We start from the raw sequence: 19,685 nt of genomic DNA, 5'->3' as shown, positions 1-19,685 counted from the left end.
CCAAGGAAAATAATGAGCGATTGAAACAAATTGCACAGAAGGGTGACATAGGAAATTGCCTCCTGAAGGCAAATGAACAATATAGGATATAGTATATGGAAATGAAATAGCATGGATGACACTGTAGGTTTTTTCAGGTACAGTCTGTGAATATTTGGATTCTGTTTATTCTTTCAAAGTGGCACAACTCACTGTTTTTCTTCTTCTTCAATAATTCAGTTTATTTTCCCTTTCTTGCAAATTAATGTAGACATTTTCAAGTACTGTACTACACGTTTAATCTAAAAGCTATACACTAATCAGTTCCTGGTGTAATTTTCTAGGTAGAAACAGCAGGATGTTGAAAAAGAAAATCGGGTGAGTTTTAGGTAAGCAGTTTTGCACCTTTGATTGCCTTAGGAACGCCTGGAATTTTTCCAGTCACTTAAAATTTTTCACATTAGTTATAATACAGCTATTCCACAAAATTTCTGGTTGCAATCCGGCCATGGAATGCACAGAATAGCTGTTGCCCTGCCCTCAGCCAAGTCCTATCTAGGTAAATAACAGCACCACCAGTGTTATTTTATTTAATTTTATGAATTTATAAACTGCCCTATACCCGGAGGTCTCAGGGCGGTTCACAGTGTTAGGAGGGCAGCTCTATGGATCACCTGCCCCATGAGCCGCCACTGTTTGGATGCTCTGCCATGGGACTGGCACACAATGAACTACCTCCTAGTGATAAGGCTGAGAGATAATGTATATGGGCAATGCTCGCTGAGGAATCTGTGCCTCTGTACATGTACTGACATAGGTCTCCACCAGACTGACATTGATGGGACACTGGCTAGGTGGCATGGCGGATGCACAGGTCAACATCTAGCAGGTGGACTAGTCCCCAAGTTCTCAATGGCACCTTCACAAATACAGTATTTATTAAAAAAAACCTTTTGAGTGTAGGAATAAAATCCTGACAACAATTTTTGTGATCATGCTGTCCTATTGTGCTTCTAGGATGTAGGTGGATGCTGAGGATGAGCAACACTGCCCCTTCTGGGGTGTGTGTGTGTTTGTGTGTGTGTGTGTGTCCATTTCTCATCCAGTGGTTCTACTATAATCTAGGTTATTGAGTGAGGACATGTAGTCCCATGTAGGCTGTTGCATTCAACTGGGATGAATGGGAGTGTGCAGCTGAGATCCTCTTCTTGCCTCAACTGGAAAAGGAAGACCTTGCATTTTATCACTTTATCACAGCTGTTTCTATCAGTCAGCACTAGGCAAAGAAACTGCCTTAGGCAGTGGGTGTTAATTGGCAATCTACGTCCTTCCTGTCATGAAGTGTTACTTTGAGGTATTACCAGCTTCTGCTAACACTTGAGTCCTTGAATAAAGGAAGCAAATATGCAAGAGGGGGTGTGTGTGTGGCAATTGCTTGACTCAACTGAGTTGTGTGTGTGTTTTCAATATAAGTAGTCGCCTCTGTTGTACTTGGGGTTAATTTTGAAAGTGGGATTAGGGAGTGCCTGACCACAAACTGCAATTGCTAGTAACTGTGCTGCTTCCTATCAAAGGTGCTGCACTAAGATTGTCAGAAGGACCTTTAAAAATATTTGATCATGCACCTGCAGCAGCAGGGTGTTGTGCAGAGAGCAAGTAATTCAGTGCATTTTCTCCATGCAGCTTTTCAGTCTAGAGGAGCCTTCCACAACCTGGTTCCCTTCAGAGGCTTTGGACTGTAACTCCCACTTTGTGATAGGAAGCACTCTGGCTGGGACTGAAAGGAGTTGCAGTCTAAGCACCTGCAAAGGCAGCAGGCTGGGGATAACCGGTCTAGAGCATGTTACATGAAGAAAATAAGGGAGAGAAGGTGAAGAGGAATTAAAGTAGGAAACAAGGGGCTGAGCCCAAGAGCAGAGAGAAAAAAGAAAGTTTGATTATAATTGTTTTCTGTAATTCTCTCCAGAAATAATTCGTACATCTATGAGGATCTGAGCCTAATGTCCAACTTTGTAAATAACCTCAGATACAGAGTGGCAGGAATCTAGAAATCTTTGGGCATAGTTATTGTTTTGCTTTTTGGTGTTTGCCACGGGGGCTCCTTTGGGAGGAAGAGCAGGATAAAAATGGAATAAATAAAATGAAATTAAAACTTTGGTTACCAAAACTTCTTCTTCCATGGTGTAGACAAGCCATGGAGCTTAGAGAAGGAATTCCATAGTTTGTATGTGTTCCGGTACCAGAGTCCTTTAGAGGAACTTTTTTTTTTAATCCAGCAAGAGGATAAAACCATGGGTAGGCAAACTAAGGCCCGGGGGCTGGATTGCCCGCGGATGGTCCAGGAATCAGTGTGTTTTTACATGAGTAAAAGGTCAAGGTACCCCTGCCCGTACGGGCCAGTCGTGTCCGACTCTAGGGTTATGCGCTCATCTCACTTAAGAGGCCGGGAGCCAGCGTTGTCCGAAGAAACCTCCGGGTCACGTGGTCAGCGTGACGAAGCTGCTCTGGCGAGCCAGCACCAGCACAGCACACGGAAACGCTGTTTACCTTCCCGCTATAAAGCGGTACCTATTTATCTACTTGCACTTAGGGGTGCTTTCGAACTGCTAGGTGGGCAGGAGCTGGGACCGAAAGACGGGAGCTCACCCCGCCGCGGGGATTTGAACCGCCGACCATACTAGGCACTGAGGTTTTACCCACCGCGCTACATGAGTACATGTCTATTTATTTAAAATACATCTCTGGGTTATTTGTGGGGCACAGGAATTCATCTCCCCTCAAAAAATATAGTCCAGCCTCCCACAAGGTCTGAAGGACAGTGGACCGGCCCCCTGTTGAAAAAGTTTGCTGACCCCTGGATAAAACTATAGATGTGGTGACCATTTGGAACAAATTTTGAACTCAGTGAGGATGGCTAGTTTTGGTCTTGTCCAGGGTCTGCATATGAATGGAATGCCTGTCTGAGCAGGAGAGGAAAGGGGTTCTTTAAAGTCACTTCTCTGAAACTACTCAAAAGCCATTTTTGAACTGGATTAAGGTTTTTAATGAATGCTTCAAGGTTTACTCTCTGCAGGGAGTATCAAAGAGTACAAGAGGGTTCTTTTGTGGTTTACTGTTTCTTTATATAGGATTTTTTTCCGGGGCTAGCTTTTCTTCCTTTTTAAAAAAATATGACCACAAGTTACATAAAACATGGATTACGGAGTCAACGAGTTACATGACTTTTCATTTTCTTCTTTCTAAAGTATAGTCTTAGGAGGTTACATATGACCCACCTAGTCTGGATTCTGGTAGAGAGGAGAAACCAGCCTTTCTACAGCAATAAGTCGTAAGATAGTCTTCATGCATCGAATAACATCCAGTCCCTAGAATTTGGAGAATAGATTGACAGATCACGAGTCATTCATGTTTACTACCCTTCCTTAAAATCCTTACTTTCAGCTTTCTTTGGCAAATGTATTGATATCCAATCCACCTTTGACTCTCACTACATCCTTGGCTTCGCTTGCATCCTGTGGCAGTGAGGCCGCAGTCCAAATATCTGCGGTGTAATAAACATTTGTGCCGAGCACAAATTAATGCTATTGATCTTGGAGAGGGCTGGAGCTTGCTTCTGGTCTTTTCTCACTCTGGGACCTCTTGTTCTTCCTTCAGTTTTCAATTTAATTCCTCTTGTGTGGCTCTTGACCCCGCATAATCCGGAGTCCTTGGTTCTTGCCTGGATGTGGCTACAATTCCCCTACCCACGAGTCCTCTATCCAAGCAACATATGCTATTTCTGCAAAGCACATTCACCACTGAATTAGCATAGCTAATATGCAGAGGTTGCAGCAGGTGCTCTAGTTCTGTCTTAGGTGCTGGAAGCAATGAAGCAGTTTGAAATCACTATCAAAGAGGAGACTTTTCCCACCAGGGCGAACTGTCTTCTCTCAGAGTACAGTAATGTATGCAAGAAATTAGTGATAATGACTGCATGCTGGACTCTATGTTCCAGACAACCAACATGCTCTGAACATGTTGTTGGAAATAAACATGTTTACTCAGAAGTAAACAACAACCTTGCTCCAATCATAAAACCATAGCATTGCAGGAGGCTTTGTAGATCTCCAGAACCGAGCGGTAAAGTTTTACATGGAATGTACCTATTTTACCTTTAAAATTGTCAGTCTTATTCCTTCCTTCCTTCCTTCCTTCCTTCCTTCCTTCCTTCCTTCCTTCCTTCCTTCCTTCCTTCCTTCCTTCTCTCTATTTGCACTCAAGTTCCTTGGGAACAGGGATTGATTGTTAAACTAAGTGCACCCCTGTGAGGAGAAGTGAGGTCTCCTAACAACTCTCAGCATCCTTAAACTACAGTTCCTGTGATTCTTGGAGGGAAGCCATGATTGTTCAATGTGGGATGATAGTGCTTTAAACATATAGTGCACATGGGGCCTCACAAAGTGACTTTTCCTCCTAACATGGGCCTACCTAGTAAAGTTGATCCTTGGTATATCTTAAACTTGATGTTTTGTCCATAGTTTGCCCTGTTGCTGTAATTATTGATATTTACCACGCAGTGGTGCCTTTGAAAGAAAACATCACTGTGTGAGAATAACTTGGAAGTGGCAGCTCTGTAAACCAGATTACATTTGACTTATGTGGCTCCACAGGTGGAAAAGTTCAAGAAACCGGGCTGTGCGGTAATAATTGTAATCACATGAATGGCATGGAAGTCTGAATCCAACCTGAGCAGAATCTGAAACCTGATCCACTGTTCTGGCATGAGCTGGTCCATGGCTAATAGCAAAGCATTAATGGAAAAACTTTAATACAACGTTTTAGAAGTGGGCATGATTGCAGAGGGCAACTATTTTGTCACGATGAAGGGGTTTGTTTTTAGTTCATTCCAGGAGCGCCTCACAATGTTTTAATACTATAATTGCCAGTTTTCTCCTTTTCCACCTGCTAACAATGGGAACAGTCCATTGTTAGGGAAGCCTTTGTTCTCCAGCATTAAATCTGTTCTCTGCTGAAAATTAGAGGGCAAATGGCGAACTGGTGTGGAACGCTGTGATACTTTTAAAAGGTGCTTATTACAAGGAATTACTCGGTATCGATAAGCACATTCTGTCACCGTTTGGGTACCTGATGGTTGCATTCAAAGGATCACCTGAAAAAAAGCTGGTTTCTCCCCCTACACAAAAAATAGAGAGAGAATTATCCATACTTGGAATTAATTCTCACGGGAGCTTGGTAAGATGTGAAAACAAGCCCTTTTGAATGGCTTGACATAAATGAAAGTGTAAACGAAAAGCATTTTATTCAGTTTTCGAGGCAGTCTTTTGGGAGTCAGTGTGCCACGTGGTCTGGAACCAAATGTTATGGATAGCAGATCAGAACAAGGAGCACTGTGAATGCTGAACAAAAAAGGAAAGGAAAGGGAAAGAATGGCCCAGCCTAAGCTGGAACAGCTGAAAAGCAAGGAAACAACGAGTCTTCTCATGAAAAGCAAATAGCCAGGGAGAAGCTACCTTCAAAAACAATGTTGCCTGAGCTGCATATAACTCTCTTTTTCTTTAATTGCACATTTTACTTATCTAGTCCTCTTGCTTCTCGGTCTTGATGGCAATGCCTTCTTTTTTACCCACCTGTTTTCTGCACATTCTAAAATAATTTAACTTCGCTGATGTGATGAAGGCTGAGGGGCGGGGGGCGGGTGATGTGTTGCTCTCAGGCTGCTGCCTGTTTGGTTGCCTGCCAAGAGAGCGCAGTGGGGCTTGCTTCAGTAGCATTTCGTTTCAAGCGGAGAAAAGTTGCCTTTGCTCTCAGACAAAGCAGAAGGGAATCCGTAAAAGGACTGCGCATAGGCAAGGGATATGAGAGGGAGAGGGAGATTTCTTCTTCAGCTGCTTATTAAATTCGACACTGTCCTCGGACATAAGGTCATTTTATTGCCGGCCTGATGCCTGCCAAACTGAGGAAGTCACCTTTTAAGGAAAGAGCTGGACCGTACTGTCTAGTTGTAAATGCTATATTGAATGAAGGCCATAGCTTGGAATATCTAGAGAGTAGTTCTTTGTGCCACAGTTTTCACTCTGCCAAAGCACTTTCCATAATCAGACCTAAGGCATGTTTACATTCCTGTTGTCTTTGGTACTGGGCACATTCTCTCGCTCTATGCTCTCTCTCTGTGCAGTACACATCCATCTTTCAAACATGCATATCTGGGGTGCTCAGGCTAACTCTCTAATAATAATAATAATAATAATAATAATAATAATAATAAAATTATTTGTACCCCGTCCATCTGACTGGGTTGCCCCAGCCACTGTGGGCTGCTTCCAATATATATAAAAACATAATAAATCATTAATCATTTTTTTTAAAAAAAACCTTCCCTACACAGGGCTGCCTTCAGATATCTCCTAAAGGTTGCTATAGTTGCATATCTCGTTGACCTCTGATGGGGTGGGCCAACTATGTCCGGGCCAACTGAAGGCCCATCAAAGAGGTGGACATGACCATTTCTACAGTGTACCTTGGTGGCCCTGTGTTCTACTTGACAGTGGACAGTGCTCTATTTTGAGGGCTGTCAGAGGACAGCTGTTATTGAAGGGCTGTCTGGCTGAAGGCTAGTTTAAAAAGAAAGAACCGCAAGGAGGGACAGCAGGAATTGGCTGCCAGTTGCTTTCACCTGAAGAGAAGACTTAGCAGGCACACAGGTCACAGATAGAATGGGTGGAATTCAACATTGGGCTCTTCCTTTTTTTTTAAAAAAAATAATTTTTATTAACCGACCAATCAAATCAAATCAAATCACATCACATAAATTCCGAATTACAAAGCCGAGTTTTAATTTTGTTGTTGGGGGGACCCATATTTCAAGTTCCGAAGGAGATTCCAATCATCTTCTTGCTGTTGCGTTAATATCCACAAATCTGTCCAAATAATGTTCATAATTCTATCCAGTCCTATCTTGCTGTTCCCACATCTCATCTTATTTATATATTTTTCTTCTTTCTTTATGATCTCTTCTGATAATCTCCTTAAGCAGGTAAACACCGATTATAATCCTGTGTGAATTTTTCCGTTCGTCCGATCACCATATTGAGATGGTTTCCATATATCATCACTTCCATAAATAAAAACACTCTTTCCCTCATTAATCTTCGCAAATCTGTCGCCTTCTTTAGTCCCTCTGAGGAGGCTCGCCCACAATATGAAAACAGATCCATTCCTCCTCCCAGACATAAGTCTTTTGAAAGAACTTGCCAAAATGGTGACGCTGTTTTTTACTGCGTCATCCCAAAGCTCTTATACCTTCCACAATCTCCTTAAAACATGCTTTTGGTTAGAAAATTACCTCCACACAGTCTTAAATCATCAGCTTAGGTAATTTAAGCGGCATTTCTGACTTGTGGTGGGGGATTCTTGGTTAATCACATAGAGAAAAGAAAGGAAAGTCCCCCCCCAACCAGTCCCGTTGCTGACATACCGAGCCTTGGTGTGTCTTCTCATGATTTATTCCTGTTTATCCGACCCGTCTTCTTTCTCAGAGATCTCTTCAATTAGCAGTCTTTACTCCCTTTCTTCCTTGAAATATGTGCATTAGCTTCCTCCTAATTGTTTCTTTTGAAGTTGCTGCAGCTAGAGGCGCGAATCAGAGACAGCGTCCAGGAGTGCCGAAGTCCACACCAGGGCTTTCTGCCTAGTGCCCCCACCCCCTCGAATTCGGGGGTGGTATAGGGCACAGCAGGCAATGGGCAGTCCCCCCCACTCGCTTGGGGGGGGGGAGGCTGCTTACTCCCATCACAGCCTCTTAATTACCTCGTGTGGGTCGGAGAGATGTTATTGTCGGCCATCTTCCAATGCGCCCCTAGTGCCCCCCCAACATTGGGCTCTTCCACTCATTCCATCTATGCAAGCATTCCAGCTTGCCAGAAGGAAAGATTCCCCCCACTCCTCTCCCTGCCCCATGCACTGTTCCAGGGTTCTCCTGACCCCACCCAGAGCCAATGGAGTTTGCATAAATGTGTACATTAGTCAAAACTGCATTCAGAAATATGCTTATTGGGATAAATTCACACTAAAACGCTGAAGAATTTTAACGAGGTTTTAAAGATTCACAAATTGCTGCAAGAATATTGAGAACTGAATTTAAGACAGGAAAAGTGAGAAACTAAGAAGGCTGAAATCAACAGAGCCTTCCACCCCTGGCGGGGATTGTAATTGTATTTAGAACTGTATCCTTGAAGAAGAATATTCTTTGACACGTGATCAGACTTTTTCCCCAGTAGAATATTTCAGTCTTTGGTGCTTTCCATATAAGATGCTACAGTAAGTGCTCAAGTTCACAAAAGAAAAGAGTGTATTCAAGGTTTATGTGATGTCAAACATAAGCTAATGAGATAATTTGTCTGGGAAATGCTCAGGAGCCTTGTAGAAATTTCCAAATATTTGGTCACAGCAGCCTTGTGTGAGAGGAACGGTATCTCACAAAAAGCATCAAGGTTCTTGGTCCCTCTTCTGTCAGTTTATTTCCTTCATTCATCTGGGAAATGTTTTGGTATTACATTGTTAATATCGGACTTGATAAAAAGAACCCGTTGTGTAAAAGACAAGTGGGCCCCATTAGACAAGGGGTGGGTAATACTTTTCCCCCTCAGGTTTGTGTGCTGGTACTGGGTGGGGCCAGATCCAAACATGAGCTGAGCAAGTGAAAGATGGGAGAAGGGTGGGAATCATCCCACACTCTTTCCTTCTTATTCACACACAATCCATACAACTATTCACACACACACAAGCATGCACTCCAGTCCCCCATTCATTCTCTCTTTCTCACATACCTTTCACCCTCATTGTTTCATTCACACACAGCATTCCATCACTATCCACCCACCTCTCCTCCCCCCCAAGACATACATACACTTTTTAAAGTTTAGGCTAGTGTCCTCTGTCCAACAACAGCCACTTCAACCCTTTCAGGGCTATTTGCATAGCAGGAATTCATTTGTTGTGGATGGTGTGGAAGAAGGTCCACTATTCTGCATGTTCCTTTTTATTTGGTGCATTAAACACACACACACACACACACACACACACACACACACACACACAGCAGAGACATATTTGTGGCGTCCTGGATTTCTCCATGAGTCATCATTCCTCTCTACAGCTTAGTTTATTAGAGTTCTTAAACTCCTATGTCTCAAAGCGACTCAAGGCATCTTACAGCAGATTAAAACAGACAAAAGTTAAAACAAGGCAGCAGTACAAAACAGTATCAACAACCTCTTAGTATCACAACCAGACAAAACAACAGAGATAATCTGTGCTCAAAAGAGGCATAAAAGCAGCTGCCTGATCCCAACAAACGCCTGGGAGTAGAAGAACGTCTTGACCTAGTGCCGAAAAGATGTCTGAGGTTGTTGTTTACTTGGATAAGAACTTAGGATGATTCCTGCTGGATCAGAACAAAAGTTTATCTAGTTCAGCATTCTGTTCCCACAGCTGCCAATCAGATGCCTGTGGGAAACCTGCAAGCAAGACCTGAGTGCAACTCTTCTCTTCCCAGTTGCAGTCTACAGCAACTGGTATTCAGAGTCATACTGCCTTGGACAATGGACGGCATGGCTAGTAATGATAGCCTTATCCTCCATGGATTTTTCTAATCTTCTTTTAAAGCTCTCCATGTTGGTGGCCATGGATGTTGTGGGAGTAAATTCCATGGTTTAACTATGTGCTGTGTGAAGTATTTTGTCTGTCCTGAATCCTTCATCTTCACTGGATGACCCGGAGTTCTAGTATTATGAGAGAGAAAGAAAAATGCCTCCTTCGCCACTTTCTCCAAACCTTGCATAATTTTAGACACCTTATCTTCCCCCACCTTGCACCAATGCCTTTTGTTTAAACATCCCTTCACTGAGGCTATCTCCTAAAACCCCAGCCCTATGGGTGATTTCTTGGAAACATGTCAGTGTGTTCTGTGTCCTGCCACATGAGGGCCAAGCTACACGATGCAAGAGCATTTGTGTGTATGTGTGTGGGGAATAGCTTCATAGTATCATAGAGCTGGAAGGGACTTCAAGGGTCATCTAATCCAACCCCCTACAATGCAGGAGCCTCAACTAAAGCATCCATGACAGATGGCCATCCAACCTTTGCTTAGAAACCTCCAAGGAGGGAAAGTCCTCAACCTCCCGAGGGAGTCCATTTCATTGTCAAACAGCTCTAACTGTCAGAAAGTTCTTCCTCATGTTTTGTGGGAATCTCCTTGTAACACGAATTCATTGATACGAGTCCTGCTGTCCAGAACAGCAGAAAACTCATCTTCCATGTGATAGCCCTTTAGATACTGGAAGATGGCTATCATATCTCTTCCTAGTTTCCTCTTTACCAGGCTAAATGTAACTAACTCTCTCAGCCGTTTCTCATACGGTTTGGTTTCCAGACCCTTGATCATCTTAGCCCCTCCTCTGCACACGTTCCAGCTTGTCAATATCCTCCTTAAATTGTGGTGCCCAGAACAGGATACAGCACACCAGGGGTGGTCCAACCAAGGCGGAATAGAGTGGTACTATTACTTCCCTTGATCTGGAATTATAATTCTGTGATGCAGCCTAGAATAGCATTAGCTTTTCTTTTCTTTTCTTTTCTTTGCTTTGGTGCAGAGTAATTGAGAGTAGAGAAGCAACAAGCAGGAAGGGTTAAGCATCTCCTCCCCAAGCTGATATCTTAATTCCAAACTCTACCCCTGCCAAACAGCAAGCTTTTATTCCATAGGTATATATTACCATGTGCATTTTGGGCCCTAGTGTACGTCGGAGTTCAGCCTTGGTACAGAGGTTGCCGTTTAGTTAATCAATCTCTGCCGGCATCCTTCTCCTGCCTGCGAAAGAGCACTGGGTGCTGTCTCTTTAAAACACTACTGATTACATCTGACCCTTGAAGCAGCGCTGACACAGTTTTCTCAAGGTTTTGTACACAGAGCTACAGGAGTGTTGTTTCAGGCTGACAGATATATGTATTTTTACTCGCAGCTCTTTGCTCAGGAGTCCCAGATGTTTATGCCACTTTTAACTTGACCTAAGGTCCTTTTGTGGTGCGCTTGCCTTCTGAAGACTAACCCAGATCCCAGCTTGGCCCATATGGCCGCATTTGTACAGCTGACAGACTCCAGAGCGGTTTTTGCCTGCACCTGGCTATCATCGCTATGGACGATGGGTGCAGGGAGGTGGAGCAGGGAGGGGGGAGTGAAGCAAAAGCAGGATGACTAATTCTCAGGGTGTTAAATGAAACAGCTGCACAAAGTGCAAAAGGGAAGGGGGGCAGGAATCAGGAATTTAAGTGGGCTTTAAATTCCAAAGAGCAACTTGCTTTGCTTTCCTGTCCACCATGTGGTTTTTCCCTGTTCATGCTGTGTGCTCAGCAGTATGCTGGGGCAAGAGGCTTCCAATAAATTCAGCCTTACCAAATGTCAGAGTTTGATCCAGGCAGTTTGAGCTGGTGCCGTTTTTCTCACTAGCAAAGAAAAACGGGCTGAAGACTGGATTACAGACACTGGGCTAGTGACAAACTGGCAACTCAAAGGGAAATGTCTCAGGCCTTGCATCTGTACACACAGGCAGGGGAGTTTGCAGTAGTTTGAGGCTGGCTGGATTAGTGCTGTGAGAAATCATGGTGGAAACGTAGCAGCTGGACCAGCACTGAAAACTTTTGCCGGGCTTGCAACCAAGGAAATCCATCCTATAATTATAAAGTTCCTGGTACTATTTTCAGCTATGTAGAATTGGATTACCCTTTCGCTTGCTGTGTGTGTTGAACATCGACTCTTGTTGGTACATTCTGTTCAATATAGGGTTTGTCAGATTTATTTATTATTATATTTTTTTTTTAAAAAAAGAGGGAATTCAAACTATTAATTTTAAAGATGGACATAGTTGTTTTGCCAAAGCATGAGTGAAGTGACATTCTTTCCGGAATCAGAGTTTTGTGATGTTTTTGGCCTTGCATTAGTTTCTACTTGAGGACCATTATTGATATTTATTTCTTCAGTAATAAGCATTTCTTTCCTTTAGCTCATTTTGAGGGAAGCCTGCTTTTGTTTCTTGCTGCATGGAGTTTTTGTTTCTTGGCAAGGAGTTCCACAGGGCAAGGTCTGCCACACTAAAGGCCAGCCGAGTCCAAAATGCCCGATCAGGAATTCTCAGTGATCTTTGTGACGACTACAGCTCAGGAGGGAAGAATGAATCCTGCCATTCACTGCAATCTCCATGAAGATCAAACGGCACCCTGCCCAGGCCTGCAATTAAATTTGAGAGAAGCTCCAGTTATTATTTTTCAAATCCGATAGCTTTGTGTTTGTGTGTACACACACACACATGTATGAACGGAGACATATGTGTGTATGACAGTGTGAGTGGTCTCGCCCCCTTTTTTATATAGCTCAGTTGGCTGAGGGCCTGGGGACCTCATCCTGCAAAATGTCCCCTGTCCTTCACAAACTCTTGTGAAACTGGTTTGGCCAGAGCTGGTGGTGAGACCCCAAAAATGTGCATGAGGATTCTGCTGGTGACGACAACCCTGCCGTATGGCTTCCTGTTCTTTTTGAGCGCCACTGTACAACGAAAAAAATGGAAGGTGTTTTTTTTGTAAAAAAGACAAGAGTGGCCTATTTTTAAAATGGGCCACAGTCACTGACTTGACCTAATTGCATCAGCACATTCTTGAGACTGACTCTCTCTGCTCTGTGAAGCGCTTGCATCTAGTTCCTCCACTGAATGCTAAACTTGCTAGAGTAATTTCCTCAGGCAATTCTGACCTTCATACCAGTGGAGGCCACGACCAAGATGACAATTTCCTCAGTGGTGATCATCTCCCCATACAGGAAAAAAATATGTGTTCTTTGTCTTTCCCTGTGTCTACTTCCAAGTCATTATGCTTGCAAATAATAATAATAATAATAACATTCAGGCTGCAGTTCGAGAGATTTCAGAGCACACCCCCCCCCCACCCTTTTTACATGGAGATTGATATTTTGGTAGGAAATCATAATGACGGAAGTGGCTCTGAGACAGGTTATTATTTTGTAAAATAGCTTCAGTGTTATGCTGTGACAAATGTTCAGTCTGGGCAATCTTATCACCTTGCCTAACAGAAAGATCTCCCCTCCATGTACTGTTCCTGATGCCACCCAGAGCCAGTTTTGGGAGATACTCTCACACAGTGTGTTCAGTTAGGGAGGGGGGAGCCTCATTCTTGTCATCAGTAGCTTTTTAAAAATGTTGGTGAGAGCCTTCTTTACTTTTGCACATTTCACTGGTGAAGCAGTGAGATTTTGGAAATTTTGCCACTGGATTTCTTCCATTGTTATTATTTTTGAAAAGTGGACCACCCATTGGTAGATTCGGTGGTGTAAAACGTACATGTCGTCATGACTCTGAGCTACAGTGTTGTGGGAGCATTTTGTGTTTCCAAGCCCTACTCCTACGTGGATTGAATGGGGAGCTTATAGTGAATGCACAAGAGCCAGAGTGCAAGAACCTGCTAGGTAGGAACTTCCCAATTCCTCTCCACCAATCCATGAAGGAGACAGACTGGGCATGATGTTGAGCTCCCATCCTGCTGGAGACCTGGCAAGGCAATCTTCTGGCTTTTCCCAAGGCCCTGTCTTGAAGGTTCATGGAGGATAGTTCTATTTCTCTACTGTGGGCTCTGCTGGCTTAGACTCTCCTTGTTCCAAGTGGCTTTTCATACTGGGCAGGGGATAGAAAACCTTTCCAGTATGCCTTTAGCTTTTAGTGAACACCAATCATGGGCTGTTTTGCCCATTCATTTATTATTATTATTATTATTATTATTATTATTATTATTATTATTATTATTCAGACATCTGCTTCTTGGCCACAATGAAAACGTACCAGGAGATTTTAAAGGGATGGGGTGCAGTGAGCTTGCATGCCTCTGAAGAGCATAGAGTGAAGAAAATTAAATTACGCATGTGCACTGATGTTACTGACGTTGATTTAAGGAAGAAAGTATGAATTGTGCATTCCTTACACTGCACAGTCTTATCATTCCTTCACTGGATGGGCTTCAAAGCTGGGCTTAGAGTTTTAATGGAAAGATTTGTATTCCTTCCCCCCTCTCTCAAGAAAATGAAGGAAGGCTCTTAAATAAAGCCTTGTCTTGTTCCATGTTTGGCAGCCAGGCACATTCGCAGTCGTAACAGCCGGGGGTGGGGGGTGGGATGAGATGGGAGAGTAACCAAACCCCCATCTACTGATCACAGGAACTGGCTAGCTGATCCTTTGATATCAGGCTACAAGAGGACAAAACAGTGTGACATGGGACACTTCCTGTCCCAAATGGGGGCAGTGATACTGGACACCTGAAACAACAAGTGCACAAAAGGTTCATAGTCCTGGTCCAGGAATGTCCTATCTGGGCTGAAGTTGTTTCTCCCGGAACCTGCATCAAGGAATCAGGTCCTGCACATAGATGTGGGAGAGAGGAATTTTTTCCCCAAGCAAAATGAATTGAGGTGGACCTGAGTGGAATTTTTGCATCACATTCAGAAGATTGCTGAAGGCAAGGGTAGGGAGGCCAGATTTTTGGCTTGTAGGAGCAGAGTGACATTTTTGTCTTTCCAAAAGGAAAGGAAATGGAAGGAAAACCAGATAAAAGATAAGAGTTTTGACTTCTTGTATCTGATAGATAATAGAACAGATAATAGAATTATAGAGTGGGAAGAGGCTTTTTAAAAACTGCTGGCTTGTTTCAAGATGTTTGTCACTTTTGATTGAATTAAAAAATGCATTGAAAAGCACCAACAATGATTTTTGCCCTTATTTGTAAATGTGGAACAGAGACATATGCTGATAGCTTCTCCAAAATGAGGGCCTTGAAATTTTGCTGAGAAATGTAATACGGACACGGGTGGTGCTGTGGTCTAAACCTAGGGCTTGCTGATCGGAAGGTCGGCAGTTCGAATCCCTGCGATGGGGTGAACTCCTGTTGCTCGGTCCCTGCTCCTGCCAACCTAGCAGTTCAAAAGCACGCCAAAAAGTACAAGTAGATAAATAGGTACTGCTCTGGCAGGAAGGTAAAGAGCGTTTCCATGTGCTGCTCTGGTTCGCCAGAAGCGGCTTAGTCATGCTGGCCACATGACCCGGAAGCTGTACGCTGGCTCCCTCGGCCAATAAAGCGAGATGAGCGCCGCAACCTCAGAGTCATCCATGACTGGACCTAATGGTCAGGGGTCCCTTTACCCTTTACCTTTAAGCACACTTGCTCTAGAGTAGGTCATATTGAAATTAAGTGAACAGTTCTGAGTAAACCTGGATAAAAACGGGATGTACAAGTAATTCATGAAAGTTTACATTCCTAATTATTTTACTTGTTTATGAATGTTTATAACCTGCTTTCCATTTGACATCTTCAAAGTGGTTTGCAACAGTGGACAGTGGACTGAGCAAGCACACAAGGTCTACCTAGTCACAGGTTGGATCTAGACACCTCAAAGAAGCGTTTCAGTTAAACTCGTTTTAAACTTTGTATGAGAAATCGGGTTAGCAAAAACGGACATCCACAGCGCCATCTGGTGTCACAGTATTAGAATGCATAAACAACGCATATACAAAGCACTTTTTCTTTGCCAGTGTAGCCGAGTCCACAGTCTCCCCACCATGGTGAGATGTGCTGCATTACTATTTCAGTAGTGACTATTTCTAAATTTCCATCTATGCAGGGAAGAATTCAACGCCATGCTCTTCTGATCATCCCATCCGCGCAAGCATTTTTGCTTACCAGAGGGGAAAGCTCTTATGCTGGTTTCCTCTAGAGTGCCAGTGAATTGGATCCAAGCCATAAATTGGCCTATGCAAATTTTATGCAGATCTAGGCTCTCTGTGTGTATGTGTGTTTTTGTGTTGTGTAAGTGATCACCCTAGCAAATCTGCATAGGAACAGCCTGCAGATCCTATAAAGGAATACAGTGGTACCTCGGGTTACATACGCTTCAGGTTACATACGCTTCAGGTTACAGACTTCACTAACCCAGAAATAGTACCTCGGGTTAAGAACTTTACCTCAGGATGAGAACAGAAATCGTGCTCCAGTGGCGCGGCGGCAGCGGGAGGCCCCATTAGCTAAAGTGGTATTCAGGTTAAGAACAGTTTCAGGTTAAGAACAGACCTCCAGAATGAATTAAGTTCTTAACCCGAGGTACCACTGTAGTGGCAACTCCAGTTTTTCAGTAGCTGGAAGAACATAAACAACAGAGAAAATTCTTTTAACCTCTAGAAGTGGGATGATTACCTCTCACCCCTCCCTCTCTCCGTAGATCTGTTCTCCCTTGAACTGCAGTGACTTCAAGAAATACAATAGGATGGGGATAGGAGACAAAGATGGTATGCTGGTTTCCCCCCTCCCTGTTGACATCCAAAGGCATCTGAGGAGCATGAGGTCTTTCCTGTTTCTAAGAAAACAGTTTCCCAGGAGGACACCTGAAACAACAACCGCCTTCTTCTCTTCTCTCTGTATCTTTGGTGAGAGTCACAAATCACCTCCCCCTCCTTTTATATCCCTCTCATTTATCAAGTCAGTTTTGTGTTTTGCTTTGTTTTCATTCCTCTGTGCCAGAACAAATCTCTGTGAGAGGCAGGTGCCAGGAAGTGCAGTAATCAGAGGAATGTGTTTCTAACTTTAGTTCTTTCAACTGCAGTGACAATTACTGTGTTATTTTATTTAAATAAACACAAGTCTTTTACTGGAAATGTGAATTAGCTTCTGTATCAGGAGCTGCGCGGTGGAAAGAGGTGTGTCAGTAGACACTTGCTGCTGAATGGCGGAACTATGGCAGAGAGTATCAGCACTCCCCTTCAATTCTGGATGGCCCAAATGCCACAAGGAGAAGATCGCACCATTGTTCTCTTGTCAATGACATTGGGGACACAATAAGTTCTCCTGGGTGAGCCCCATTGGGTCAAATACACTTGTGGTTATGGAGGAACAATTAAGCAATTTTAAATAAATGGACAACTAGAATTCAGCAATTCTGTATATGTAATCATAGTTTTTATTAATGAGTTTCATTTCCCTAACAGGAAGGAATGGGGGAGACCAAGAAAATGATGTGGATTATGTGCTTCATGAGATAATTAGCATCCTTCGGTGTGAATGTTCAAGGTCTGCCCATGTATTAAGAATTGCTGTAGAGTCTCTTCCTCAAGTCCTTTAGCAAGGATATGTCATGCATTCAAAAAAGGAAAGAGACTTTTCTGTGGTGGTGTACCCAACTCTGGAATGTCCTCACTAAAGAGACATATGTAGCACCAACATTACAGAGCCAGGTGAAGAGCCAAACATTTTAGATTATTTGTGCAGTTGGAATCGCCTTACTATTTAGTTTTAAATCTTTTTTTAGTCTGTCTCTTCTCTTGATGTGTGTTTTATGTTTGTTGTTGGTGTTTGCTTGTTGGTGTACATGGTTTTTATATGGCGTTGTGACTAACTTTATTCACACTTTTGCACACTATCCTGGAATCTTTAGATGAAGAGTGGGTATGAAATATTTCCACCAGGCTCTTTTGATTTTGATTTCTCATTCTGCCTGGTCAAGAAGTTCAGAAGCACCCTTTGATATTCAGTAGAAGCGCCCATGTTCAATGATGGTTGCCTCACTTAGGGTACTTTGATGTCTTAACCAGGGCTGAACCAAGGCCTTTTTCTACTTTTGACGATATGCAGAAGGCATTTGGCCATACTGGCAGCTGCATCAGCATTGGGGCAGCACCCTCCACCACACCTGAGGGCAGCAGGCTAATTTAGGGGGTCATATGACACACAGAGAGCTCTGTCCTCTATCATCTTGTCACCGCTCCACTTGGTGCCTGCTCAGTATCTGCTTAAACAAACAGCACAGTGTAGTGGTGGCAGCACCAGCATGCATTGGCTGAGCAGAGCAACACATTCACAAGCAAGATGGCTGCTGGAGTGTGAGGCCCAGACAGGCCTCTTTGCTTGTTCAATGAGTCAGGGGCCTTTCCCAGTGGCACCATAAGTGACGTGTTGGAAGAAGACAGTCAGGACTGGAGGGACAACCAGACAGCCAAGGCCAGCAAGCAAGCTTATTGGCCTGGGTGCTGATTCCCCCAGCATCTACAGTGATACCTTGGCTCTCGAACAAATTGGCTCCTGGACACTGCAAACCTGGAAGTGAGTGTTTGCGAACGTTTTTCGGAAGCCGAACGTCTGACGCGGCTTCTGCAGCTTCCAATTGAGTGCAGGAAGCTCCTGCAGCCAATCGGAAGCCACGCCTTTTGTTTTCGAACCGTTTCGGGAGTCGAACAGACTCCCAGAACGGATTAAGTTCGAGAACCAAGGTACCACTGTACTGGCTCCTTCTGCCTAGTGGTAAGGCTGGCTTTGGATTGCTAGTTGATTATGAAATTGTTTCCTTTCCCTGCCGTGTCAGCCACATGTTGACAGGTAGAAATCCAGCCTTTCTCAGCAGGAAGATGAAGTGCTTGTACTGGGGAAGGGCTTCTGTTAATTTGTGCCTGTTGTAAGAGGTTAAAGGCACAGGCTCTTTGCCAAAAGAGAACAGCAAGCTCTATTTGGAAATGTTGTCTAATTAGACCCTTGTGTGTCATGGGAAGACTGCCCTATCTGGAGCATCAGGCAGGAAGCATGATTAGATGGGAGTGTGAGCCTGTACTGCTATTGACTTCATCACTGTGGTGTTTAGGATTGCAATTTTTCTTTCTTTCTGTTTTTTTTAAAAAGAATTCTGGCAGGGTTCCTGTGCCATTTAACAGCTGCATAACCATCAGAGATTCAGCAGCTGAATGAAGCTTTTCCTGACTTGGAGATGCAGTCATGGGAAAAGCGTTGGCTGCTGAATTTATACTTGCCATGCAGCTGTTAAAGGTACAGGAGCCTTGCCAGAAATAAAAGTGGCAACTTTAATTGCATTTGGTCTTTATAAAATACGGAGGGTGGTCTGCAGTTAGTGATGTACGGTCACACATTTCACTTAAGCACTATGGGCTGCTTTTATGCACATCACATAATATAGAGACCAAGTCCTTCAGGCTGCAAGTTTCTTTTCAGTCTCTATGCCCACGTACTTGTAAAACTTGTTGAACTCTGTGGGCTTGCTTCTGAGTAAACAAGCGTAGGACTGGACTCCAAAAATGAAGATGAAGGTCAATGACTTTACTGGAAAAGTCACTGGAAACCCAGCCAAATGGGCAGGGTATAATTAATAAAATTCTTATTATTATTAATGGTTCTAACCAAAAACAGGATTACCTGTTCTCTCCTGATCAGGTGGCATGGTTAACTTTGTGACAGGCCTGACATTTGGGCCAGACACAATGGGGATGGTTTCGTGCCTACGCCACCCAGGTATGTTTCACCCATTCATAATGCTAGTCGACCCCACCAGCATTCTGCATCTTCTTTGGTTGCTAGGAAACGAGACAATGTGAAATGCTCAGTCATTACAGATGGGGAAGCTTTCCTGTAATTATTATATAATTTCCCACCTGGCTACTGCATCCTTTTCACCAAGCATGCTGTTGCCACTTCCTCCTCATGATTATTTTATCTATTACTTCTATTGCACCTTTTATTGTGCTTGGCAACCAAGGAGGGAAGTTAAAATGTATGGGGGAAGATGCCCCACTGAGAGATGCTTTCAATCTAAATTAGACTGACAGTAG

The 19,685-nt window shown here is 43.5% G+C and overlaps 1 long non-coding RNA gene across 3 annotated transcripts in view; it reads left to right on the top strand.

The window, feature by feature from the left end:
* LOC309364095 overlaps positions 1-16,670 on the top strand; it is a 33,002-nt gene extending 16,332 nt beyond the window's left edge. For all 3 annotated transcript variants that reach the window (XR_014165725.1, XR_014165726.1, XR_014165727.1), the window contains 2 exons: positions 324-368; positions 16,301-16,670. This is a non-coding gene — a long non-coding RNA (uncharacterized lncRNA). The remainder of the gene's footprint in view (positions 1-323; positions 369-16,300) is intronic.
* Positions 16,671-19,685: the final 3,015 nt, after the last annotated feature.

The sequence above is a fragment of the Podarcis melisellensis genome (genome assembly GCF_964234715.1).
Source record: "Podarcis melisellensis genome assembly, chromosome: 2".
NCBI classification, from domain to species: domain Eukaryota; kingdom Metazoa; phylum Chordata; class Lepidosauria; order Squamata; family Lacertidae; genus Podarcis; species Podarcis melisellensis.
Note: the sequence above shows the minus strand (reverse complement) of the source record. Positions and strands in the feature narration are given on the sequence as shown.